General features: G+C 47.5%; 1 long non-coding RNA gene across 1 annotated transcript in view; it reads right to left on the bottom strand.

The window, feature by feature from the left end:
- LOC138525878 (uncharacterized) overlaps nt 1-27,474 on the bottom strand; it is a 291,896-nt gene that overhangs the window by 205,228 nt on the left and 59,194 nt on the right. The window lies entirely within an intron of this gene.

Genomic DNA, 27,474 nt, shown 5'->3' with positions numbered 1-27,474 from the left:
ATTTCCCTACCTATGGGTTTTTCAGCTTTGTTAGTTATATTGAACCGCATGCCACCACTGTGCTCATTATTTGCTTGTGTTTTCAATTGCTTCTCCACAAGTCTTTGCCTTTTCTCATCCATTGTGAGAACATTTGGATTCATAATTTTCAAATTTGTCACCGGCCGTGCTTCATTCTGAGGGATTAATTGGCACACAGCCTTTGTTCACTCACTCCATCATTAACCAAGCTGAACAGTTCCCTGATGTTCCGATCGAACACTTTGGTCCAACTCATTAGTCTTCGATTGCTCCTCATCATATTCTTCCTCATTGTCGTACGTGGACAAATTTAACAACTGTCACATCATCCACATCACCCTTTACCTCCTCAGCTGCATTCGGCATCAAGGTTAATGTAGATGGCAGCACAGCTTCTTTTGGACTTTCAGATAGACCAACTAGTCGCTCAGCATTTAAGGTGGCATTCACAGTTTTAATGTTTCTTAGAAACTTGGGTGAATTATTGGTGAGCCGACTCTTTCTTTTGGTTTGAGTTTTTGTCTTTTTTATCTGTAAGGGTCGACTTGTTTTTGTCTTTCCCTTTACCTTCGTGTTGTGGAATATGGAGTAATTTCCATCACTTTCATTAAGATCATTGTTGCAGTTGCTCTTAGAGCTTTCAGGCTTACCAATTACCTCCTCGCCATCTGCTGAGGTGGATGGTTTTAGAGAATTCAACCCACGAGTATTCTCAACTTGCGTTATTGTAGTGGCATGCTTTGACTGACACAAACTCACTTCAACATCAGGTACTTGGATTTCTTGACTTTCCTCCAAGTCAATGACTACTGTGTCAGAGGAATGATCCATGTTCGTTTTTATCTCTGATCTCCGCAAGGTTGAGAATGTCTGTGTTCACGCTTTTGTCACTCCACATTTTTTGTTTCAAGAGGCCATTAGGTTGACTATGTCACCCTAACTCTGTTTGCTGTCACAGCTTCCAGCGGGTGAACACTTATGTTTCAGCAGACTGAGGGCTTCCCTAGCAATCTCGACAAGGAGTTTTTTGTCATGGCTATTGTTCCGTCTTTGGTCCACAAGGGCACTGAGAGAAAGCTCAATTCTCTGATTTTCCTCCCACGTTTTTAGTTTAAAAGAATTGCTCTCATTTTCAATGTTTACTAGTTTCGAATTCACTAATGCTGTTAAGGTGGTCAAAGCTTTTATGTTCTCATTGATTTCCTCATACATTTTTTAAAATGGAGCGACAGCTATGGTGAAAGCCGACATGATGTTAGGCTGTAGTTCTTGCAATACTCCTTTGACAACTTCCTTAACATCTGCACCACGCTCGGATTTTCTCATATTTCCCTTAGTGAGAGTTCGCCTTGTTTTAGGGAATTCTCGTTCAATGAATAAGGAATCAGATGATGACTCATTGTTAGACTACTCATTGGTGGTCCGTTTAACTTGGCGTTTCTCTGCCTTACGTTCCTCAAAAGCATCCATGTTTTTGGTCTCGCGAGGCACCCAGTCCAAATTCGCAAACATTTTTTTTGGTGCAAGTTATTTCTCTGTTGGGAACTATTTAACGTGGGAGTACATTCTTCTTCGTTTTTGTGCTCCTCCAAGCCACTTACCAGCTGTCGACTTAATAGTGCAAGATGTTTCCGTTAACCCTGAAATACTTTTTTGATGCTCTACATTCGAGTTTTCTGCTAACTCGTCTCGACTTTTGTTGTTTGTGGCAGTATTATTTGTGTCAGTATTTATTTGTTTTAAATCTCGGAACAGTTTATCAACTACCGCCAGTGAGTTTTTTTCCTTCTTTACTGCTATGGTTGGCACATACTCCATCGTCCTCTGTATTAGAGGAATTTGTGATGTTCACTCTTCGTTACTTGGAATACCTCATTCAAATCAGTTGACTCCGTTCCAATTGTGAGGTAGTTTGGCACCCTTCACCCCCAATATTCGCATATGTATTGCTGTTGGGGAGGACATTACCATATGCGACACCGTTAACTATATTGACCACAGAGTGACCTGTAAACATCAAGTTTAAACATTAGTAATAATGCAACCACCACAAAGAGTAGACTAGGTTGCGCCACACAAGTAGGGTGCAAAGAGAGTGCACTCAAGTTTAGGGAAAGGTTGCAGCATACAGATAGATTTACACAATAGCATACAGATAGGCATGGGTAGGGGAAGGTTGCAGAATACATGGACAGGGAATAATTTATGGCGGCACGCAACGCACGAGACACAAAGAACATTAACGTGGAGGCGATTGAACCAGCTTAACACCATTTTTAGACACAACTTTGAAAGGCCTTTATTCCGAAATACTGAATCCTGACATCAAAACTGTTTTGCACGCAATCCTAAGCTCCATGATATTCAGATGCGCATGCGTCAAGGTCCGTAAGGAAGGGCCCCCCTCACGACTAGATAACCTTCTCCAGAAGCACGCAGCATGCAACTATAACATTAATTTGTTTCTATTGGTAGCAGTGAGAATATCGCCACATGCAAATAGCTACCGTGCCAAACGGCCTCCTAATGCATAAACACAGCGCAGCATACACAGGTTAGGATAGAAGGAAAACCTAATAAATATACGAAAATGAGTTCGGAACAGTGGTCTCCTACCACATCGGAACAGTAGTAATTTATTCGAGGCTGAACTATCTGGTGCACCTGCTACCCCCATTGGTACATCCAAACACGGGGGCGAAACGCCAGGCCCATGAACAAATTGTCAGGTAATGTCTCAAGCTTGGGAACGAGACAGGAGTAACTTCTTCACAATGGATTATAGCAGTTCATTCAGCTCTCCTTCCTCACCACACACCTTCGCATCATATTAAAGTGGACGTTTTTCAATGTTCCATTTATACCTTACATTTAATCAGCGGCCTATAGCTCGTTAGATCTCCCTATCAGAAAGTCTATCCGTTTCCTGAGTGGTTTTCTGATTCTAGCTGGCGCTGTTGTGCTGCTGTCTAGGAAAGAGCCGGGATAAGAAGCTACTCCCTAGTTCGACTCGCTACTTTCCATATATTACTAATTTGCTGAAAACCGACAATGGGGGGGGCAGAGTATATTTCTCCCTCTTCTTTATGTCTAATAAAAAGCAAGAATCCTCTGGGTGAAATACAAAGGTGACTTTTTATCCATGGCATTCACTAATCTGAATGTCCTAGGGGTTCAGGCAGTCAACCGTTGTGGTCTAGCGGTTTTAGCTGATTATGCAGTAGTCTAACCCCTTTCTTCAGGACTTAAAGTTGTTTTAATTGTCTAAAAGACAAAAGGTTGTTCACCTTTTTCGTTTTGTGCCAGACCTGTAGTAGGAGACATACATCATACCGGATGGATCACTAGGTCTGTCCCCTATTTTGTTCTCAATCAATGCTTTAAACCAATCTTCGGCCTGCACACCTGCTTCACTTTCCATGCTAGTCTTTAGCTTGTACTGGGCCCCTAGGATGTGCGTCAGGGAACCCACTCTCTGCCATTTTGGGGTATGTACGTTCTACAAGATAACCCCATCTTATTGCACACGCCACCTTCCATCGGCCCCCCAGGAGATCAGAACGTACCGGTTTTGAAAATCAATTGGAATGTCCTCAGGTCGGTGTTGATGGCATTTAGGCCTTGTTCAGGGTCATTCGACAACTGGATCATCTGCCACTGAATAATCTGCAGCCACTTGCATTTGTTGCAGCCTGGATCCCTGTTATTGAGAGAAGCGAAGAATACCTCCAACTTCGTGTACAGCTGATATTGTCTGCAATGCTTTGAGCAGCTTGGACGAATCTTCCAACAGACAATTTGATCTTCCCTTTCTCTACTTCACTGACTGCTTCTTCCTCATCCGAGGGGGCTGGATAGAGGCTGGGATAGACTGCGACACCCCATGCTTGGATGCCACTGTCAGGTGAGCTTCAGCCACCACTACGATAGAGTGCATTGTTAGTGCACACGTGCCTTGCCAGGATGATGCAGATACCCTTGTTTACCACTTACCCAGCACAATCCAATCGTGCCCGTGTTCCTTTTGCAAGATCTAGAATGAATATCGTCTTATTGCACTTCATGTTAGTGCCTACAGGAACAGTCCCATGCCCTCAAAAGAAAAACGGATTCATCTGCTTATTGAACTCTTACTGGAGCTTCACATGCTTCAATTCATGTTGGTTTAGGTATATATGCAGTCCATATTGTGAAACAGGTTCTTATAATGTTCCATATAACTTGTACAAACTCTGCCAACCGCTAACCCCCTGCAGCAAAGCTCACCACCGCCTTCTCCAATCAGTTCGACACAAACACTCCATCCAGTTTTAACATGGGCCATGGTTTACACTGGGGGGAACCGTCATCTTTGGCACACTTCTCTTCATCTTTGTCCATCAATACAGGTTGTACCTTGTGCGCCTGGACAGAATGCAAACCAGACAGTGCCAAATGCATCAAACACTGGGCCTCCAAAGGCAATTATCTCCTGCAGTACTAAAATGTTGGGTTCCCCCATATGCACAGAGGAGTGGAGGCGGGGGGAGGGGTTGAGGGACCAGACATAACTCCTGCTATACATCTGTTTCCCTACTGAGTTCATATGACTGTACAACATGTTACTAAATTCGGAATGGTGCACATCAGACATTGTATACTACATCTTTATACTCAATGTATTCATGTTCTTCATGTAAACCCCTTCTGTTTCAGCTTTAAATTCCATATTATTGTATCTTGTATTCTCAGATGTTTAACATTCACTACTATAGTCATAATCATCAATTGGTTTTGTAGCATCAAATAAATGATTGTCTATCGCATCCCTTTATGTTACACCCCCACCCCACCCTTTGTATGACAACCATATAAAGGGTTGTCATAGACGAGCATAAAAATAAGCCAAGAAAAAATCTACACAAGGAAAAAACTCCCACAAAAGTTCTTGAACCAAGTAACGTTTGTTCCATCAAAAAATTAAAAAACTCACCATACATAGTATACAACATTTAAAAATGTTCAAACTCTAAATATCAACAAAACATTCTGCAAATATTGTTCTTACCTAAAGAAAAGTCACTTCATTAAAAACACTCCGATTAAAATACTTTTGGTTGGTGGAAAGGATTGTGGTGCCTTCCTAACAGACATATTCACCCAGTACCCCAATTGCTTTACTTTGACCACAAGCGGACTAGTATCGAGGCTCGCTTCACCTGCGTACAAAGTTTTTAACATATACATATCAACAGGAAACAGTTGTAATGGTGGCGAGCTGGCACATTCTGGTGCAGCACTGTTTTTACCTCTTTCTGCCCGGCATGGAGCAATTTGTTGAGAAAGGCATTAAAATATGGTTAACTGGGTCAAATACGAATGAAACTCGCCCCCCAAAATTGATGCAGCCCTGCGAGCATCAGAAGCACTACGCACAGGAGATAATGGCGTGTGTATAAGTCTTCCAGTTTCATGCAGGGAGAGGTGATGATCCTTACAGGACTTGGTCCTCAATTGAACTGGGCCAGTGGGAGACAATGCACCCAGTTTCTTTTGAAAGTAGCCGAGTTTAGACAACTTAGTTTTCAGTAAACCGTTCATCCTCTCTACAAAGCAGTTGGCCTGAGGGTGATAAACAGAACACATCTTGTGTTTAATTGCCAAAAAGAGCTGCCATTTTCTTAAACCGCTCATTAAAGAAGTGGTTGCTATTATCGCTTTTAAGAATTCTGCCATCGGGGGGGGGACACCCCTTGCCCGAAACCTGTTGGCCGACTTGGCATCAGGATGTGCACATAGACCAGCCTCAAGTCAATGGGAGAAAGGACATGTACAACTATGAGGTAATGTAATACATCTCTCACCAAGATCTGCAAAATCTATATATAGGTGTCGAAAGGGCCAATTGGGCGAGGCAGTGTTCCTCAAAGTTTTCAATGTCTGCCCTGTGCTTTATGTCTGGCAAACTCCATAACTGGACGTAAAAATAGACAACAATTCCTGAATATGCCATGTCTGCTGCAATATGCTGTTGGACACGTGAGCGGGGTAATGAGTTGATCGAATGCCACTAAGGCCAAATATTGGGGCATTATCACCTTTCGATTACTGGTCTGTCTCCACATCAAAGCCAGTTGGGGACTGCTCACACCCCCTTCTTCGCCATAACAACTTCTCACTTTGCGGCACCTCACCTTGTATCTCAATTATTTCAATGGCAGGTGCAGCATATGGAACCTGCAACTACATTTTTGCAAACGCTGAATCCTCTGGGATATCTGGTACTGGCAAATATGCAGCCCATTTTGCTGCTGTGTCTGCTGCTTCCTTCCCGAGGGAGACTAAGTCTGCTCCACTTGTGTGGGCAACACTCTTGATGACTGTGGCAAGTGTGGGCTGTGAAAGGGCACGAATCAACTGATCCAACAAGGCTGCATGCTACATTGGAGACCCATCTGCTCTATGAAATCCTCCCCTCATCCATCTTGATAACCCTGAATGAACAGTTGTTGAAACATAGGCAAGGTCAGAATAGATTGTAACTTTGCACACTTGCGCTTCTTCAAGTGCTTCAATGAGAGCAATAAATTCCACTGCCTGTGCCGAATAGTGACCCGTAACCTCTGCTGCACAAAAACATTGTACTGCCCGTCAACAAATCATACCGCTGCTGCACTGGTATGCAGCTGGCTCGTCTCCTGGTCAGTAGTGAGGACCCATCAACGAGAAATACCTCTCAGTCATCTAAAGCGTAGTCACATGCTTTGGGAATGTCATCCTCAGGACCGTCTTATGTAACAGTCATGCACCTTGTCATCAGTAATGGGTTCAGTCAAGAAAGTAGCTGGATTCACTGTTTTACAACAAACAATATGATGGGCTTGAAAGAATCACTTCTCACACTGAAAGCCTTTGTGCGAGTAATGTGGATTTGGACTTCTCTAGTATTGAAAAGATAGTCTGTTCAACGTGCAGCGTCAATGACCACCCCATAACAATAGTAGCAGACATATCAATGGCAAAAGCAGCAGCAGCCAATGCTTGTTCACACAGAAACTGTTCTTGCATGCCCAAGTCCAGCATGGCACTGTAGTATGCTAGGGGTTTGTGACTCATAGTGCTGTGTTGCATCAATACTACGGTCCTCATCTGGCCATTAGAATGTGAGAAAAGATAGAACTATTTAGTAGAATCAGGAGTTGCCACTACAGGAGCAGTGGCGAGAACATTTTTCAGTTCCTGAAAACTGGTAACCATTTCATCAGTCCAAATAATAGTATTTTTCATCTGTTGTGCTTCCTTGAGGGCTTGGAGCAATGGTCTAGTATATGATGTGTAGTCAGAAATCCAAGCTCTAAAGTAATTGCACAGACCAAGACAGGTTTGTTATGTCCTTAACCGTAACTGGCTGGGGGGGGGGGGAGCGCACACTGCTGCTGCGCATGCTATAGTCACTCTTTTACCATTCACTGAAATCAATTGATCCAAATACAACACTTCTTGCTGACAGTATTGCAACTTTACTCTGTCCATTTGGTATCCTTTGTCGCCCAACAATTGCAACAAGGGAATAGAGCCCTCCCTGCACTGGTGTTCAGTAGTACTGCATACCAACACATCACCCACATATTAACCAACATTACTGGGGACATGAACATTTCCTAAATCCTCATGTAATACTGAGGAAGATACTCTGGGACTCATAGTACCCTTGAGGAAGCTTAGCTTTTTGGAATTAGCTACAGATTAACGTAAACTCTGTGTGGTATTGTGAATCTCGATGCAAGCATACGTAGAAAAATAAACATTGCCTCATGTCTATTACACAACACTGCTGTGGGGTTTAGAACCAGTAGTACATCAATGAGGGGGTGCAAATCCTGAATCATCCTCCAACTAGCCCTCTTCTATCGTTTTTTCCCACTGGGTAAATGGCTGTGTTACACAGTTAATTGGATGGTACTACAACACCCTGATGCAAGAGGGCCATTATGGCATCAGATCTCTTCCTTTGCTGCCTTTGATGAGTGATACTGTTTAGCTCTTAGCAATACAGCATCAGGTTTCAGTGTGATACAGATTGGCGCAACAATCAATAAGAGCGCTACGTCATGCAGATTACTTGTCCACAACTTGTCAAGTACCTGAGACAAATCTTCTAAAGCAAAGGAGTGAGCATTCCCTACCAGTAAGACTGAACAGGCTACGTATGATCTCACAAGGGACACACTTCCAATATTATTTCCCCTTCGTTTTCTTAATTCTCAAAAAAAGGTCATCATCCAAAACATCTTTCATTGGTATGGTAGGATCAATGCACAAAACTGTGCACCACTCTCCAATATCAGAATCAACTGCTATCCTGTCCTTCGACATGAGAACCCCTTTTATGTCAAGCATGACAATTCTACCTGCAACTACTTCTTGGGGTTGGCCAGGCCTGAACACAAATTCAGAAGGTACTCAACAATTAATTAGCCATCTGTGGCACTGCACTGAATAATATAGTGATACAGTATATGAACAAATTAGGGGCCACTGGTATTCCCCTCACTGCAGATTCAATGCCCAATGCGTGCAACGTCAACATTCCCCTGACAGCACACATACCGGGCATCGAACACACCAAGCCCCTTTCAGTGAATGAGATGGTCATATTGAGTTTACTCAGAATATCCCTTCCCAAAAAGGTAATCTGAGGGGATTGGGGGAGGGAGCTCGGCGGCACAGTGGAGCACAACAAGGGACCCCACACCTCCCAGCCCCCTACCCTAATTGGCAAATTCTTTGTAAAAAGAACTCATTGAATTGCCCCATAGAAGCCTTGTGTATCCATGACCTTGCCTGATAAAGGCAATCCTCCCTCACTAATGCATTATTTAGTCACACGTGTGTCCACTGAGAAAATTAATACTTTATTGCCCATCTCTACGCCCACCAAAGGTCCTTCTTGGTCGGCAGTGACCGATCGGACTTGCTAAGGCTCTCTGTGGGCTGTGCTAATATGGATGTGTGTTTGTAGATGGAATGACAAATGGATTTCCTCTAACCACTGCGGCCCACCTGGTAGTGGGTCACTGTGCCATTCGGCACAGCGTTACTGTTAAGTATTTGAGGGCCCTGCTGTTGCCCTTTCTGCACTGCGTACAGTGGCATGTTGCTAGAGCCCAGATTGGACAACTGCCGAAATGGTGGGGAAATGGGGCAGGCAATGGCTCACCATAAGAAACTGCTGGGGGTACTTCTACACTCTTGAAAAATGACCCATTCGCCCAAGTCCAACACCGACCTGCTCCTCCTCCCCGAGGCCCCATTCCTCCAAAACCTCATCCTCCGTGGCTCTCCCCCGGCCCAAAGAACCCTCCCTAGACCTCACTAAAATGCCTCTAGAAGCCTCCCTCGATACCCACCAGCCCAATCATTTACATCTCCCCACACAGGAGGCACTTGCACGTCGGCCCGAACCACCCTGAACTCTGCCAATCCCTCTGTTGGCACTGCCGCTAGAGGCTCCTCCAACTCAACCTTAGCTAACTTCTTCTGAACCAGTTTTGCTTCCTCCACTTGTGCACACTGCATTGCTTCCTTCTCATTTTCTTTCAACCGTTTACAGTGGTGTATGATGGATGAAATGTTCACCCAGCCCTTAGCCTCAATCCCCACTTTGTCAAAAGCTTTCTGTACTTTCTTTGGAAGTCCCCTTTTTACAATAAAAAAAAAGAATGGAATTGCTTGATCCCAAGAGTCTCCTATTTCTGCCTTCCACATGTCCTGTATGTGTAATATGTACTGAGCAGGATCCTCATCTCGCACAGTCCTCTGCATAATCAATTGGAGATCAGGCGTATCCGGAAACATGCATGCCGTAGCACAGCCCTCACTTTGGGCCTGATGCAATTTAACTGTGCACAGTCATGGCTATCGTCACCAAACTGCACACCTGGTTACCCAGTTTTAACCCATATGTCGTCAACCTGATCTCCCATTATCGTATTGTACTGTATATTTATATAGCGCTCTTTCCCCACTTGTGTGGCCTCAATGCGCTTTTTCCTCAGTTGAACGCCCTTGGTGACCATAGTCTGTGGTTGTAAGGTTCTAGGGGTTTTAGTTTAGGAGATGCGTGTGTGCATGTTGCCGTTCTAGGACTTGGGTGGCTGGCAAGGCGTGACTAAGCAGCCCAAGAGAGGACAGACACATGGGTGGGTGCTGGCGAGGGTTAGAGATAGCTTGCCATTGTTGAGAGAGTCTATGTGAGGCCAGCTATACCGAGTTCCGTTCGGGAGGTGGTCGCTGTATGCTAGTGGCAGAGGTGTTGAGGTAAGTCTGATATTTCAGTCTGGACGGCTATGAGTGCGCTAGACCGGATGTGCTTAGCCGCAGGCGTGTTCTATCGTGCATGGATGCTTGGCAGTGCCTGCGGCCCATGTCCACGCTAGTGGTGTGAGATAGACTTACCTTAGGCTGTGATGTTGCTCCAGGTCTGTACCAGGGTCGACTGGCTTTCATAAAGTGGTAAGTAGCCACATATATTGAGCCATGACGTGGGCTACACCTGGAATTTGAGAGTACTGTATAGTGGGAGAAGAGGTCTACACCTAACAGTACAGTGTTCGTAAAGAGGCTAAGCTCAGCCCGATATTAGATTCCTGTCTATTGTGGGAGAGGCCTACTCCAAAAGTGCATATTTGGATACAGGCAAAGGGCAGCTGGAGTTGAGAATCCCACTGGTGGGTTAATGCCCACTACCAACAATTCAAATTGAGTACCAGGCCTTGAGAGTCCACCGCAGGAGCTGAGAATCCTGTACAATTGGAGGGAAGCCATTATCCAAAACGTGCAGCCTGGCTAAGAGAGTAGGCAAGGCCAAATCCGAGCATCCTGAACAGTGGGAGAGGTCTATGCCTGACAATGCAATTTGGGTTAATAACTAGAGACAGCCACAACTGAGAGTCCAGCCCAGTAGGAGGAAGGGCTGAAACCTGTCAACACGACCAGAGTACAGGACTGAAACAGAGCTGAAGCCCACAACTAGTTGACAGCGCGAATCAGAGTATACGACTATGCAAGACAAGACCCTAACCCTGACAGTGCTATTTGTGTACAGGACTAAGCCAGGCTGGAAATCTAGACTTAACAGTGTAAATATAAGTACAAGACCAAACAGAGCTAGAGCCTACACCCAACAGTGCGATTTGAGTACCCGTCCTAGGACCGCTAGATTAGAGGGTCCTGCACAGTGGGAGAGAGGACCGCCCACCACGGAGCAACCTGAGCACACGACTCAACTCATAATAGCAAGAGATGGAGGATACATCTCGAGTTGGGAGTCCTGCGGAGTGGGTGCGATACTGGCAGCTGTTCATGATTCTGTCCACGTGTGGAACATAACGATATTCGCCGTTACATCAAAGTGCGGAACATACCAGCATTCACAAATCCGTTTAAGCGCAGCACCTACCAGTACTCCCCAACTCCGTCCTCGTGAGGAATACACTAGTATTAGCAATTATGACCATGGGTAGCACCTACTTGTTTTTGTTGCCACATCTAGATGCAAAGCAAGGTGGTGCACACAATCTTGTGATCTTAGAGAGTGGGGGCTAAGTTAATAATTCTTGACATGATCTGATGTGGGACAGGCTAGTAGTCCCCGTTCCAGGGTAGGGCAGTGTAGAGTGGCATGTGTTGCCTGAGCCGAGTAACCGCTCCACATTGTAAACCATACCCCTCTGCCCCCCCATTTGTTGGTTCCTATTGATTGGTTGCTACTGGTTGATAAATTAATGAAGGGGACTATCCTTGGGTTGGTGTCGGTGCGGGGTGCTATGCTTGATAGACCGTCCATTTCAGCCTATTGTATAGTAGGTATCCGTGATGTCACAGTCATCAATGGTTTCATGAGCCTGACTTCGGAGATGGATTTGTGGGGGGCCACTTATCTTATTTGTCATATGTGTCTCGTGTCGTCTGGGGGGCAGGTTCGGGGAGAGTAGGATGCAAGTGTAGCCACAGCGAAGGCTGCTGGCTTATCTCGGGTGCTTCATGTGTTGGAATGTTGTTGTGGGTGGGGTGATGGTGGATGAGGAATGCCACAACAAAAGCTGCTGGCGTACCTGGAGTTCTAGTAGGCAAGCAGTGTTGTTGAGCGTTAAGTGGTGGTGTGTCAGGTGAAAACCCCTGCGAGAGCTGCCGTCCCTGAAATATGATCAAGGGCGGTGGATTTTTATTAATAGTGGATTCGCGGGGTTGAGGGGCTTAGCAGAGTATTGGGAAGAGCCAGGTTTTAAGAGCCTTCCTGAATTTCAGGTGGTTTTCGTTGTTGCGAATGTGTAGGGGGATGGAATTCCAGATGATTGGCGCTTGTACAGAGAAGGAGCCGCCAAGTCTTGTAGAGTTGTGCGGTGGAATCACTAGGCGAAATGCGTTGTGAGATCTGAGGTTCCTGGAAGGTCGGTAAGGGACAATTTTGTCTCGCAGGAATTCCGGGCTCGTGTTGTGGATTGCGTGATGGGTGATGCACATGGCTTTGAAAGTGGTGCGTTGAGCAACAGGGAGCCAGTGGAGGACTCTCAGGGTAAGGCTAATGTGCTCCCTGGCGGGCAGTTTAATGAGAAGGTGTGCTGCTGCATTTTGGATTCTTTGTAGTTTCCATAGTTGGGATGCAGAGGCTCCTAGGTAGAGGCAGTTTGCATAGTAAAGGCGGGAGAGGATGATGGAGTTGATGGCTGAGAAACAGTGGGGATAGGTGAGGTAGGGGAAAATCCTCCTGAGGATACGTAGGTGAAAGAAACAGGTTTTGGATACACTGGTGGTGTGTTGGGTGAGGGATAGATCTGAGTTTAGTTGGCATCCAAGATTTTTGACCACGTTAGAGGGTGCTGGTGCTTGTCCTAGTGAGTCAGGCCATAGGATTGGTTGGGGTATGAGAGATTATTTCCCACAAAGTAGGATTTTGTTTTTCCCAGGGTTGAGGATGAGATGGTTGGTCGTCATCCAGTGATCAATATCGGAGCGGCATGAGGACAGGTCCGGGTGGCTGGGTACTTCAGGATTTTGAGGATGATCTAGATATCATCTGCGTAGTTGTTGCAGGTAAGGTTGTTCGAACGGATGATTCAAGGCTGGGTTGTATGTAGAAATTGAAAATTAGCGGTGATGTGGATGCTCCTTGGGGAACCCCTTTGCAAATTAGGCGTTAAATTGATGCGACTAGGTCAAGGTGCACGACTTGGGACCGGTTAGAGATGAAGGAGGAGATCCATGAGAGGGCTGTGCTTGTGATTCCTAGTGTTTGTAGTCAGAGAATCATGTGATCAATGGTATCAAAAGCTGTGGAGAGGTCTAAAAGGATGAGAACCGCGCAACCGTCTGCATCAGCTGTTCTTTTTAGGTCATCCCAGATGGAGACTAGGGAGGCTTCTGTTCCTCTTAGTGGACGGAAACCTGATTGTGCTGGGTGTAGAAGGTTATTGGATTCAGCAACTTGTCCTAGCTGTTTGTAGGCCACGCTGTCAATCAGTTTGGCGATGAAAAGCGTACTGGAGATGGGTCGGTAGTTTTAGTGAAGAAGTGGGTCAAGTGTCGGTTTTTTGAGGATGGGTTTGGTGTAGGATGTTTTGAGGGCTTTCGGGAAGGATCCTGAGGTGAGTTAATGGTTAAGGATTACGTGGGCAACGTTACCTGCGCAGGTGGTAGTTAATATTTTCTTGAGCAATACAGGTGGACATGTGTCTTCTGGAGAGCCCGACGGGCGGCTGGCTGCTACCAGTGACAGGAATTCTTGGTGTGTGATGGGCGAGAAGGAGGGATGTGATTGGGGTGGGGTTTGTATGGTGTGCTGCTGGCAGGAGGGGAGTGGTCGTAGGGTTTTTAGCTTGGCGGCGTTGTAGTAGTGGAGCGAGAGGGTGTCGCATAGTGCTTGGGGAGCAGAAGGGCAATTTGAATTCTGCTATGATTTTATGTAGTTCCTTACATGGGTGGCTGGCATTTAGGTTCCGGTTCCCATAGAATGATTTCAGGTATTTGAGATTGGCGGAGAACCACTTTGGCGATGGTCCACATCTTTGAACAGCATTTTGACGGGGTGAGGGGCTTGAGGGCATTGTTAAGCCAGAGGCTGAAGGCATCAATTTCCGGTGGTCCTTCCACTAGGAAGAGAGGGTTGAGAGAGTTGAGGTGTGAAAGTTCAAGATCTGGGGCGATTACCACTTTGTTCCATAATGGGAGAATAGAGGGGGCAGTTTGCCGAGGACAAATTAGGTGTTGGCCGCTGACCATCGTGTTTAGAGGTATGGTGAAGCAGAGTGCTGAGTGATCAGACCATGAGAGTGGGCGCGGGGGTTGGGTGGCTGTTTGTGGTGCTGAATTTTGCATTGAGGGTGTGACCTCTTGTGTGGGTGGGAGTGAAGTTTGAGGTTTCAGATTGAGAGAGTCTAGAGTACATGCGAGTGACCTGGTCATGGGGTTTTATAGAGAGCCTAACTATATGTTGAAATCTCCAAGGATGGTGAGCATAGGGTGTTGGATGAGGTTGGCAGCCAGCACTTCACCAAATGTCTGCAAAGTTTTTGTTATAGCCTGGGGGTCAATAGAGGAGTAGGAAGCTATGTGAGGTGGATGGTGCAAGTTGGAGTTTTACCAGGAGGGATTCATAGTCAGTGGTGCTGGTGGAAGTGTTAGTGGTTAGTATCTTGAATGGGACTTTGTGTAATATTGCAAGCCCACCTCCCATACAAGATCTATTCCAACAGTGGGAGTGTAACCAGGTGGGAAGGTCTCATGAGCGAGAGGTTCATAGTCATCCGAGAACCAGGTCTCAGTAATGAAGAGGATGTCTGGGTTTTCGTCTGTGATGAGGTCATAGATGTGGAGTTTGTTTTTTAAACAGACCTGGCATTGATGAGGATGCAGGATATTTGAAGGGACGCCATTGTGCGTGGAGGGTGGGTGTTGAATGGGGGGGAAGAGTGGGGTCTGCACTGGAGAGAGGCAGGGTGGAGGAAGGGGATGATGGGGGGTGTAGTGTGGGGATGCTGGAGCAGTTGGGTTAAGTGGGAGGGAGGGGAAGAGAGCTAGGACTGGGTTGGCGGTGGGCGGTGAGGTTTTGCTCCTGTATTGGGGTGTGAGTGGTTGAGTACTGTGTCAGAGAATGGGGACTGCTGTGGGGGCATTAGGTGAATGCAGTCTCTCCCTTTCCTTGCCTTGTTTGCGTTAAAGGGCGTGTGGGAGAGAGTGGGTGGTTCTCTGGTGTGGGGGGTGTTGGCTAAAGCTTCTCTTGCTGCACTGAGTGAGGGGAAGTGGCAATTGGGCGGGGCCTGTAGATGGTTGCGGGGAATTTGAGTGAACTGTGTCAGGGATTGTGTGTTCCGTGGGTGTGAGCTGACTGATCCGTCTCTCCATCTTTCTGCTCTTAATTGTGCAGATCGGGATCTATGGTAGGGGAGAGAGTTACTGTTACGCTCACCTGGTTCCCACGGGGGTGTCGACCAGAACTGGGCCGCTGTTGTTTCCACCAGCGTGACGTGTAGCGCCGAGATGACTGACTGGACTGGCCCACTCAGCCTAGTTTGTCTGGCTCGCAGGAATATTCTTCTGCAAAGGAGAAGAGGAATTAACCACCCGTGGAATTGAGTGTCAACCCACCTTCCCCACTCCCATTGTCTTCCCACAGATCACTCTTGATGTCCCCTCCTTAGTCTCACCTGGTGGTTTGGAAGGATGAGCTCTCCATCCTGCGTCGACCGCAGGGGCGCGTTGATGACCAGTTACTTCACTGTCATAGAGGAATTGGTGAGTTCCAGTATTGACTCTAAAGTCCAATTGTTCATAAGAGTTCAAATGCCTGATCTTCACTCTGTCCGATTCCTTGCAGGTTGCCGATTAATCCACTCGAAGATTTCCAAATGGCAATTGGTAAGATTCAGGTAAGCCTATTGTGGTTTTCCCCTTAGGGGCTGGGGTACGGCGATGAAGCAGAGTTGACTGCGCCGACCCGAGATGAGGTGAGTACCCCCGTGGTAAAGCAGGTAAGTCCTTGGGGGTAGCTTGTATAGCCTTAGAGAGTCCCCTTGCTCACCTTGCTGTCTTTGTCTCCTTAGGTGTCGGAGGGCGGCCTCGAGATGGAGAGAGCGTGATGGAATGCTGAAGTACCGCCAAGCAGGTGAGTTCAGCGCGGCGCCGTAGGAATGCGAAGCGATGCTTCAAAGACTTCTGTCTTTCAGCTCCGTGGCGAAATGGATCAGGATTCAGGTAAGGATTAAAGTTAAAACTCCTGTTCTAACCTTTATCCTTCTTTTCTTGTTTCAGGAGTCCCAGGACTGAAGCGGGCGTGGCTGAAGACTGGAGCTGCTGAAAACACGGTGAGCGTTACGCTGCAGCAAGCAGAATAACGCGAAGCACGTGTGGCTGTCCGGGCGTGGTTTAAATAGCCTTGCAAGAAGTTCCAGGTAAGTATTTTTCCACAGCCCCACCCAAGTAACAAAATAGTCCCTTCAGTAAAATAGTCCCTCCTAAGCCTCATTTGGCTTGAGTCTTCATGCAGCATGGTCTGCCTCAGGTGAGTATGCAGCATGGTCTGCTTCAGGTAAGTTATCAATAATGAGCCTGGTGCCCATGGCGCCAGGACTGCACCCAAACAGCCCCTAACTGGGGCTTTTGGGCATGCTCCAAGTGGCACGATGCCTGCTTCCGGGGCTGCTGGGCCTGGTCTTGTCTTCCGGGGGCAGGCATGACAGCACTCCTCCTCAAGGCCCCTCCTAAAGTCGTTCTCCCCCTTGGCCGTGGTTTGTCTGGAAATTCCCGATGGAACCTCTTCACTAAACGAGGTGCATGCATGTGGTCACTAGGTTCCCAAGACCTTTCCTGCGGACCATAACCTTTCCCGTCAATTAGGTAAAAGAGTTTTGATCTCACTCTTTTTGAGTCCAAAATATTCTTGACTTCGAACTCTGGCTCCCCGTCTATGAGGATAAGTTCAGGTGGAGTGGTTAGCCTAGTTCCTGGTTGCACTGGCTTCAAAAGAGACACGTGGAAGACGGGATGGATTCGCATATGAGCAGGTAGGTCCAACTTGACGGCCACTGGGTTAATAATTGCCTTGACAGAAAAAGGTCCCAAATACCTGGGGTTAAAGGTCTGAGTCCCCTTGAGTGGTAAGTGCTTAGTGGCTAACCATACTTGGTCCTCAATTTGGTATTGAGGAGCTTCACTTCTGTGCTGATCCGCATCCTTTTTGTATTTTTCCTTAGCCTTTTGCAAATGGATGGTTGCTTCTTTAAAAGGATTGTGTAATAACAGCGTGGAGATGGTCCACTGCGGGCATCTCTAAATGCTGGGGTGAGTCCAAATCCGAGGTTCGAGGATGGTGCCCATAAATGGTAAAAAAAGGACTTTGTCCAGTTCCTGAGTGTACGGAATTATTGTACGCATACTCTGCGATCCACAGAATGTCTTTCCAATTCCCCTCAGACTGATGTAGCATACAACGGAGGTACTGTTCAAGAGTCTGGTTGGTCCTCTCCGTTTGACCATCGGTCTGAGGGTGGTGACTGGTCGAAAGCCTAACATCAATTTGTGCCAGTTGACAGCATTTCCTCCAAAAATGTGAAATGAATTGACTGCCCCGATCTGAAATTAACACTGAAGGAAAGCCATGCAGGCGGACAACATTTTCAAGGAATTCCTTGGCCAGGATTGAAGCTGAAGGTATCCCTTTTAAAGGAATGAAGTGGGCCATTTTAGAAAAAAGATCTACAATAACTAGAATGGTATTGTAACCTTGGTACGGGGTAAATCCGTGATAAAGTCTAATGACAAGGTATGCCAAGGGGTAGGTGGTATGTGTAATGGTTGCAATAATCCAGCAGGTTTTTTCTTTTCCCCTTTATTTTGTGCGCAAATGCCACAAGACATGACAAATGACTTGACATCCTTTCGCCAGGTGGGCCACCAAAATTGCTTCCTAATTTTAGCTTCGGTTTTTGCAATACCCGGATGCCCTTCTATTAAGGTGTCATGGTAATGGGAAATGACAAGTTCCTGTAGTTCTTTTTGAGGTAAAAATAGCTGGCCTTGGTTATAAGGTAAATCATCGATGACAGAGTACTCTGGACCTTTCTTTGCCCAGTCCTGTAGAGCAACGGAATCAAAGAGTTGGTGGATCTTGTTTTGAATGTCCGACCAAGGATTCTCTGTTCCGGAATTATGGGTACGGGTTCTAAAGTTATTTCTGCTTCTCCCATTCCAATCCGGGACAAGGCGTCTGCTTTACCATTCTTACAACCTGGTCAATAGGTTATTACAAAATCAAACTCGGCGAAGAACAATGCCCAACGGAGTTGGCGCGAAGATTGGGCTTTGGCTGTCTTTAGGTATTGTAAGTTGCGGTGATCGGTGATGACCGTGAGGGTATGTCTGGCACCCAGTAGATAGTGCCGCCAAGCCTTCAAGGCGGACTTGATGGCCAGCAGCTCCTTGTCTGTTATGGCATAGTTTAATTCGGGGGCTGAAAATTTTCTTGACCAAAACGCCACTGGGTGAAGCTGGTTAGTTTCGGGATCCTCTTGGGAAAGGACTGCTCCCATGGCTGAACTGGATGCATCTGTTTCCACTATGTAGGGAAGCTCGGGGCGCGGGTGTCTTAATATGGGAGCAGATGTGAATTTAGCTTTTAACTCTTGGAAGGCGTTCTCGGCTTCCTCTGTCCACACAAAGCGTTTGTTTTTTCGCAATAGCGTTGTAATGGGATGTACAATGTGCTAGAAGTCCGGGATAAACCTGCGGTAGAAATTGGCAAAGCCAAGCATGCTTTGAACTCCTTTAATTGAACTTGGCGAAGGCCAATTAAGAATGGCATCCACTTTTCGTGTATCCATCCGGATTCCTCTCGGGGTCAGAATAAATCCAAGGAATTCCACTTCCGTAGTGTGGAAGATGCACTTTTCCAGTTTAGCATATAAATTTCTGCTGGCGTAACTTCTCTAGGACTGCTCGGACATGTTTTACATGCTCAGATTCTGATAAAGAGTATACTAAGATGTCGTCGATGTAAATGACCACACAAACGTCGATAAGCTCTCGGAGGACATTGTTCATGAATAACTGGAAGGCTGCTGGTGCATTGCATAGTCCGAAGGGCATCACCTGGTACTCAAATAGTCCGTACTTGGTGCGAAAAGCAGTCTTCCATTCGTCACCCTCTTTGACACGTACCAGATGATATGCCCCCCCGAAGGTCTAGTTTAGTGTATATACAAGCGTCCTTCACCTGGTCTAGTAGTTCTGCGATCAAAGGCAGTGGGTATCGATTCTTGATGGTTATCTGATTCAGTGCACGGTAGTCTATACATGTTCTAAGGTCGCCTTCCTTTTTCGCTATGAAGAACAAAGCTGAAGATGCAGGGGACTTGGACAGGCGAATGAAGCCATTAGCAAGGTACTGGCGCAAATGGAGATTTTTGGGTTCCGTAAGGGCATAGATTCTGCTGCAAGGTGGTTGTGCTCCAGGTACAAGATCTATTTGACAATCATACAATCTGTGAGGTGATAAGGTGTTTACCTGTTCCTTTTGGAAGACATCCTGAAAGTCTTGATATTCAACAGGTAATTGTATGGCTACTGGAATTACTGGGGCCAGGACTGAGTTTTGAGTTTTCCTTGGGTAGCAGGTGTGAGCACATTCTGGGAAGGTTAGTCTCTTCTCTCGCCAATCAATACAGGGATTATGTTTTTCCAACCAAGGTATCCCCAGTATCAGCTGAAACTGTGGGGCCTTGATTAAGTCAAACACCATAGCCTCTCGATGCCCATCTTGACTCAGCAATGTCATCTCTGCAGTGGAATGAGTTACGGGCCCAGAGGCAATTTCCGTTCCATCTACAGTGGTGACAACATCGGCCGTGGTCTTGCGGGTGAGATAGATTCATCCTGGTAGCCAATTCCCAGTCCAAGTAATTTCCTATGGCTCCACTGTCTACGTACGCCTTTACCGCGTGCATGCGTGATGGCTGCTCTGGATCTACAAGGACCATGGGTATGGTGAAATGCAAGGTCGGAGTGTCCTTCTTTAAGCTCGGCAAGCGGACCTCTACGCTTGCCGGGCGTGGTCGTTTCCCGAGTCAGATTTCACATGGTTTTCGTCTGCTGCTCCTATAACTTTCTTGGGTGGTTTTACAGGGCAGTTCCGAAGAAAATGACCAGTAGTTCCGCAATATAAACTTAATTGCAGTTGCCGTCTTCTTTCTCTTTCCTTCTGGGTTAAGGGTCCTTTAACCCCCCCAATTTGCATAGGTTCTGAGACATCTACTCCCTTGGAGCTTACGTGGGTTTTAACCAACACCCTGTTCTCAAACTTGGTTCGGTCAGCCTTCCTGGTTTGAAGTCTGTGATCGAGCTGGACCACTAGATCTATATATTCAGCACAGTCTTGAGGCGGGTTCACGATTTGGGCCAAAACATCTTTGAGTTCTCCCCGAAGTCCTTGATGGAATAATGTGATTCGCTTGGCTTCAGGCCATTCGGTTTCCACTACTAATCTATTGAAAGTTGCAATGTAAGATAAAAGATCCTGGTTACCTTGCCGTAGGGATAAAAGTTTGTTGTCCAAAGCCTGTCCTCGGGAGTGTCGGGCGAATAGTCTTTCCATGCTTGTTCGAAAACCCTGGAAATCTCGAAGAATCGGGTCATCCTGGTTAACTAGTGGAATGGACCAATCCGCCGCACTGCTGCTGAGATATGACAGTACAAAGGCTACCTTGGCCTGATCGTTTGGGAAAGCTCCAGGTCTACATAAAAAGTGCAAGCGGCATTGATTCATGAATGTTGCAAACCCTTTTGGGTCTCCGGCAAAGCGTTCAGGCGGAGCCAAAGGAACGGCTCCCAGTAAATTTATCTGCACCGGGTTACTCGATGGTACAGGAGCTGGACTTGCCCCAAGTCCTGGTAGAGGTGTTTGTCCAGCCTGGCTCTGTAATAGTTGTCTGGCCAACTCATCAGTTCGTTCTTTTGACACTATCAGTTCCCTCCTGAGGGCATTGGTTTCTTGGCGGGCGGAATGCACTTCGGCCCTTAATTCCCCTAATAATTGGGCCAACTGATCAGTTTCCGAGGTCTCCATGACGCCCAGGTGGGTATTTGTGGGTAGGCTTCGCGTTCTGTTACGCTCACCTGGTTCCCACAGGGGCGTCGACCAGAACTGGGCCGCTGTCGTTTCCACCAGCGTGACATGTAGCGCCGAGATGACTGACTGGACTGGCCCACTCAGCCTAGTTTGTCTGGCTCGCAGGAATATTCTTCTGCAAAGGAGAAGAGGAATTAACCACCCGTGGAATTGAGTGTCAACCCACCTTCCCCACTCCCGTTGTCTTCCCACAGATCACTCTTGATGTCCCCTCCTTAGTCTGACCTGATGGTTTGGAAGGATGAGCTCTCCATCCTTCGTCGACCGCAGGGGAGCGTTGATGACCAGTTACTTCACTGGCATAGAGGAATTGGTGAGTTCCAGTATTGACTCTAAAGTCCAATTGTTCTTAAGAGTTCAAATGTCTGATCTTCACTCTGTCCGATTCCTTGCAGGTTGCCGATTAATGCACTCGAAGATTTCCAAATGGCAATTGGTAAGATTCAGGTAAGTCTACTGTGGTTTTCCCCTTAGGGGCCGGGGTACGGCGATGAAGCAGAGTTGACTGCGCCGACCCGAGATGAGGCGAGTACCCCCCGTGGTAAATCAGGTAAGTCCTTGGGGGTAGCTTGTATAGCCTTAGAGAGTCCCCTTGCTCACCTTGCTGTCTTTGTCTCCTTAGGTGTCGGAGGGCGGCCGCGAGATGGAGAGAGCGTGATGGAGTACCGCCAAGCAGGTGAGTACAGCGTGGCGCCGTAGGAATGCGAAGCGATGCTTCAAAGACTTCTGTCTTTCAGCTCCGTGGCGAAATGGATCAGGATTCAGGTAAGGATTAAAGTTAAAACTCCTGTTCTAACCTTTATCCTTCTTTTCTTCTTGTTTCAGGAGTCCCAGGACTGAAGTGGGCGTGGCTGAAGACTGGAGCTGCTGAAAACACGGTGAGCGTTACGCTGCAGCAAGCAGAATAACGCAAAGCACGTGTGGCTGTCCGGGCATGGTTTAAATAGCCTTGGAAGAAGTTCCAGGTTAGTATTCTTCCACAGCCCCACCCAAGTAAAAAAAATAGTCCCTTCAGTAAAATAGTCCCTCCCAAGCCTCATTTGGCTTGAGTCTTCATGCAGCATGGTCTGCCTCAGGTGAGTATGCAGCATGGTCTGCTTCAGGTAAGTTATCAATAATGAGCCTGGCGTCTATGGCGCCAGGACTGACTTTATCTTTATGAGCCTGGCGCCATAGGCCCCAGGACTGCACCCAAACAGCCCCTAACTGGGGCTTTTGGGCATGCTCCAAGTGGCATGATGCCTGCTTTCGGGGCTGCTGGGCCTGATCTGGTCTTCCGGGGGCAGGCATCATGACAGTTACAGTTTGATGTGGGAGGGTAAGTGAAGGGCCGGGGTGAGAAGGGGGGGAGAGATAACAGTTGGATGTGTGCTGTGGAAGGAGAGTGGACTGTGTGGTAGAGGGGATAGGGAGCAACTGTCAAAGGGTTTCAGTGGGGCTAGTGGTGTGCCAGTGAGCTGCAAGGTTGTGGCCGGTGAGTGACATGGCACCTCGATGACTTTGTTACAGATTGAGGACTGAGTTTCCCCAAGCTGGGTTGCGTGCAAGGTAGAACAGGACTCATTCTCTGTGCAAAATAGGACGCAGCCAGAGTTTGCGATTACTATGTGGTGGTAGAGGGGCTACTCCTAACAAGATCATTTGTGCACAAGACTAAACACTGCTACCTGGCAATGCAATTTGTTTATTTGGTAATGCGTGCCAAACCCTTGGGTAACTGGGCGCAACAGGACAAGTAAACTTAAAGCTTAGTTACAGTACATGTAAGGTACATATGCATACAGACAAGAAATATTATTTACAGCCACATCCAGGTTACAGTAGAGCGGTAGGAACTGGGGTTACACAGAGTATAATACATATTGCAGTCTGATTAGAGAAGTGAGTAGCAAATACAGCGAGTGTGATGGAGCATGACAAGTGTCAGGGAGGGGAGCAGTCTAGGTACGGGACGGGGCAGGATGGGGGTCATTAGTTTGTAGCCATTTAAATACATTGCATCTAAATTTGGGGTAAGGTTGTTCCATTCTGAGATCTGGGGGAAGAGCATTCCAGGATTGCGCTGCTTTGACAGGGAAACTGGAACCACCAGCTGTGGATCGTTTGAATCTAGGGATCTCTAGAGTGTGGGCGTTAGCTGATCTCATAGGGCGATTAGCGATTCCCTTGTTTATTCTTTCTGAAAGATATGGAGGTGCCAAGTTGCAAGATCCTGTTCATTTTTAACTTGTGTTAATTTGTGTGCAAGACTAAACACAACTGCCTAGCAATGCAATTTGTGTACAAGACTAAAACACGGCTAGATTTGAGAATCCTGTATAGTGTGAGAAAGGCTTAACCCTGGCAATGCAATGTGTGTACAAGACTAACACAGCTGTCTATGTAAGCTGTTACAGATTAGAGGAAGCTTTTCTTAATTATGAGTGGCAGGGCTTTCTGGAGTAAAGGGATTGCTTCAATCCCCACCCGTGCCACACTTACTTTGATGGTTGGTGCTGGTTGGCAGCAGGCTTTTGGCTTCTAGCTTCTCCCGGCATCGCCTGCCAACACTTTCTGGAGCCACCCTTTGCATTGGGGCCCTTAGCCACAAGGGCTGCCGGGCAGAGGGCTGCCTTGGGAGGGTCAGTTATGACCAGATGAGTCTAATAATCAGGAAAGTTGTGGGCGGGATGGGAGGCAGGACACAGGCTGCTTGTGAAGTGGATGCGAGAGGCAGCGGAGGGTGGAGAGGGCAAATGGGCCCAGATGAGATTGGAATTGGGCCCGGTAGTGGCCCTCGCCAGATTACACAGGGGCACACTCACCTGCTTTGCAGTTAACGGAAAGAAGCGAGCCGGAGCTGTGGTGAAAAGCTAGGGAAAGCGAGCACCAATCAGGAATGGTGTGGGCGGGATGGGATGTGGGACACAGACCGCTCGGGAATGGATGCTGAGAGGCAGCAGAGGGTCGAGGGGGCAAATGGGCTCAGATTAGGGTGGAATTGGGCCTGGTAGTGGCACTGGGAAGATTACACAGGGGCACATTCATCTGCTTTGCAGTTACTGGAAAGAAAAATCAAAACAGGCTTTTCAAATCACCTACAGCCAGAGTTGTACCAGCCGTTTGCTTCTCAAAAGCATATATCCACTTACCCGCTCCAGCAGGGAGAGATGGGAGTGACTTGATAAGATTGTTTTTAATCCATATGCGGCCATGGTATATACTGCACTCTCCCTGGTCCCTTGTGTAATAAGGGAAACTGCGCTCCCACCTTCTTCTCCACTTTCCTTTTTCCTTCCACCGACCTCTTAGCCACTGCTATACATCTGGACCTATCACATAACCTAGTTCTCCACAAGCTTTCCACGCACTGAGAAATCACAGCTGACTGCTCCTCTTCTTCCAACTCATCTACAGTGTCCTATTCCATTACTCCCCATCGCGTATTGTCATATTCATCATCAGACCACACTATCATAATCCATGCTCTCCTTTTGTCTCCTCCTCCCTTTCCTTCTCTATGTGCACATCCTTAATGGCTTTATGGTCTGAAGTTTCAGGTGTTCGCTGTCCATCTCTCCTTTCTACATTTTAAATCATGCTAGTTCACCCCTCACCTTCCTTAATACGTCTACCAACTCCTTCTGTGGTTTTGTATCAGTTCCTTCTGGTGCTTTACCCCTTGCAGCAGCAGACGCTGTGGGGTTAGGGAGATTGGTATTGGGCCGGCATGGGTGGCAGGAAAGCTCTGCCTGGCAAGGGAAAATGCGTGGCGTTTGTATATCATGACGCAGCACGTTTTCAAGGTTTCCTCTGATATGCTTTTATTCTGCTAAGGTTATACCACAACTGTGCTACGACCTCGAATTGTTGGGCAAGGGAGGAGATGAACAAATGGGAAGCTTTCATCTGGCGCTCCACTTTATATTGCCTACCAAAATCTGTCCCACTCGTAGCTATTACATACGAGTGAGGGGGGAGAGGGCCCCCAAAAGTTGTGGAACAGGCCCCCAGTGGGTGGGGCAGTAAGGTTTGGGCACCTCGCTGCCAGATTGGCATGCCAATGTGCCCCTCTGCGCCAAGGGGAGTTGGGTTACCAAAGGAAAAACGTAAAAATGGTGGAATGCATTTTGGGGGTGCTGTGGGGCACCACAAAGGGACAGGGAATTTTCTAATGGGATGGGGCGTTGACACCCCCGCAATGGAGTGGGTGCTTTGTCATGAAGCCTTCACTGGGACCAGATATCTGCTCCTTGGAAGGGACACCTGAGCCCAGGGAGGAGTGCAGGACAGCCCCCCTTATATGCCCCCAGGGAGGGCTACATGGGATGCGCCGCCCCTCCAATTGGGGTGGGGGTGGAGAGGTGCCCCCATCTTCACATTAGAAAATTCCCCAGTGGTGTAGGGTGCCCCTCAGCCCTGCCTGCCATTTTGAATTATTTTCTTTGTTTGCTAAACTTGCCTTGGTGCAGAGGGGCACATTGGTGTGCCAATCTGGCCCGAGGTGCCCAAACCTTACTGCCCCACCCACTGGGGGCCTGTCCCACAATTTTTGGGGGCCCTCTCCCTCCTCACCCCAAACGGGTGGCCAGGGCACCTCATGCCGGCCTCCCTGGGGGCAGATATCTGCCCGGAGGAAGGGGCAAATGGGTATTCACTGGGGGTGAGGTTCAGTAGACCACCAGGGATGGCTTGCAAGGGGGGGGGCATACTTGCAAAGTATTTATTTGTTTTTTATGGTGTGACCGTAGGTAACATGTTTTTTGTTTTGTGTACAGCTTTTTCTACACGAGCAGCTGCAACGTTATGCAAGTACTGGTTTTTATTATTCTATGGTTAGGGCCCACTGTCAGTGGGGTGGGTGAGACTGGGGCTGGATTGTTGGTGGTATGGGTAGGAGTGGGCCATCTGGGCAGATATGTTGGTGGGCTGGGACACAATTGCAGGGGCCGGCCACAAATTGCCCCACATGCCAGCAGAACATTGGCGTTTCCCTGGGATCGGATCCCTCCCATGTGGGTTGTCCGTCTGCAAGCCCAGGCTCCACCTCTGGCTATGCTACGCAACAGATGTTGCCTCCGGGGAGGAATGGGGATCCTGGAGCTGCTGCTGTGCTTGGACGTGTACCATGTGTTCCATGTGTACGTGTTCCATGTACCATGTGGACGGTACACCCACATGGTACATGGATGTCCAAGGCCAGGGACATCACCTCCAACCGTCATGGAGTTGCGGCTGGGCTGCATTACAGCTTTTCCCTTCGGGGAGGTATTGGCACACTGCCGGGATTCCCTGGTGGGGAGAAGCTGTAACGCAGGGCAACAAGGGCTCCAGCAAAGTCGGCGGTAATATCCCTGGCCTTGGGCACCCTTCTCCGTTGTGGGTCTTTGCCCGGGGTTCTGGGTTATAAATTCTGGGCCGATTTGCGCAAGTCAGACCTCTGCGGATTCCCACGGGTGTCGTCTTTTCGGAAATGCATGGGGTTCCCCATTTTCCTTGGTGGCTTCGACAACCAAGGCCCATATCTGTATGGTGTGCCTGTCTGGAAAAAGTGTGAAATTCAGCTGGCAGAACAGACTTGGGGTTACCTGTGTTTTAGGCTTTCCCTTTGGCGCCCAGGTAGGTGCACCCACACACGTGAGGTACCGTTTTCATCGGTAAATGTGTGGGAACTACGGGAAGGTATAACATTTGTTGTGTTTGTGTGGTTTCATTAACGTTTTGACCCATTTGCTGGTGCCCTTTGTCACACAATCCTTTCATTTCCCAAATGTGCCCTACATTTAGTCGCTGCTTTAGGCACCATACACTTTTGTAACCTGTACAAGTCACCTACCCTTGAAAAGGACTGCCTGTGCTCTTTCAAAAAATGTATGCTTGCCGTTCCTCACCACATTGGTTTTCCTGATATACACCTGCTAGGTACCTCTGTTCAGGCCGTAAGCATAAAACTCCTGTGTACCGTGGATCAGTGTTTGGCTTGTGGTATTGCTCGTTCTGTAAAACACTAAAAAAAATGTGTGTTTTCCTAACTGCAAGAGTTGGGTGAATGTAGCGGAGCGTTGCTTTTCTCAAAATTGATAGAAGCCATTGCCGTACCAAACCAACCATGTCCACCACATACCATTTTCCCGCTTTTCCCCCAATCTATGGAATTTTCCCCTACCTAGTTGTTGCCCGACCGACGCAAATCACCCCTTTCTAAACTTGTAATTTTGTCTACTTTTCAGAAATGTATGCCTTTCGGCCCTCCAATTCGGCTTTCCTAACAAAAACGGTTGATAACCACATAAAAATATTTTTTTTTTCGTTTCCAC

The sequence above is a fragment of the Ambystoma mexicanum genome, chromosome 7p (assembly GCF_040938575.1).
Source record: "Ambystoma mexicanum isolate Mex_15411 chromosome 7p, UKY_AmexF1_1, whole genome shotgun sequence".
NCBI lineage: Eukaryota > Metazoa > Chordata > Amphibia > Caudata > Ambystomatidae > Ambystoma > Ambystoma mexicanum.
Note: the sequence above shows the minus strand (reverse complement) of the source record. Positions and strands in the feature narration are given on the sequence as shown.